We start from the raw sequence: 832 nt of genomic DNA, 5'->3' as shown, positions 1-832 counted from the left end.
CTCTTTCCAACTCATTTCTTATGATTGGCTCATTATTAAAAATGTCAACACATTTTAAATTGGTAATTTTTTTTAAAATACTTTGTTTTTGTTGTTGTTAAAATGAACCAATTATAGTGTGTTGAAGAGTTTGTCAAAAAGAGTATGTTGCTCATTTTCCTTAATTTTGGCTTTTTCTGTTGTCCAATGTCCAATATTGATGCATATGAAAGGTAACTGTTTGTTTTAAAAGGAATCTTGCCGACATCTTTGGATGCTTGTATTACCAAATACATTGTTGGATTTCTGCTGTTTCATTACAATGGAGGGGAGGGGAGTGATTTTAATGAAGGGGAGTAGGGGAGCGAAATAGAGATACGTTTGGTTCAGAAAAGGGGAGGGGAAGAGAGGGGAGAGATTTTAATTAAATTTATGTTTGGTTCAAGGGGAGGACTTTGAACCAAACAACCTAAATTTAAAATAATCCCTCTCCTCTCCTCCAATCCTCTCTAACCAAACAAACCCTAAGGCTCTATTTGGGAGTTTAGGACAGGAGGACTTTGGGAAAAAGGAAGGACGAAATGGAAGGAAGGGAGGAGTTTCAGAGGGAAAGGCTTTGGGGGTTTATTTTTCTTCATAATACAAAACACCCCTACTTTTTGGGAACTCAAAATGTATTGGAAGATTTTGGAGGGTTTAAATAAATTCTTCAAATCCTTTCCATGTTGTTTTAATACTCTAAAAACAAAATATATTAATTGTAAGCATTCTCTACAAAATCAATCTCTTAAATAAGAGGGAAAATTTCTCTCTATTTTCCTCTCTTCCCCTCCCCCCCGAGCTCTCTCTTTCC

At 35.6% G+C, this 832-nt stretch overlaps 1 pseudogene; it reads left to right on the top strand.

The window, feature by feature from the left end:
* The window catches only part of LOC101492401 (uncharacterized), a 6,763-nt pseudogene that overhangs the window by 4,701 nt on the left and 1,230 nt on the right, over positions 1-832 (top strand).

Source organism: Cicer arietinum, chromosome 3, assembly GCF_000331145.2.
Source record: "Cicer arietinum cultivar CDC Frontier isolate Library 1 chromosome 3, Cicar.CDCFrontier_v2.0, whole genome shotgun sequence".
Lineage (NCBI taxonomy): Eukaryota > Viridiplantae > Streptophyta > Magnoliopsida > Fabales > Fabaceae > Cicer > Cicer arietinum.
The sequence above is the reverse complement of the archived record's forward strand: the minus strand, read 5'-3'. Positions and strand labels throughout refer to the sequence as shown.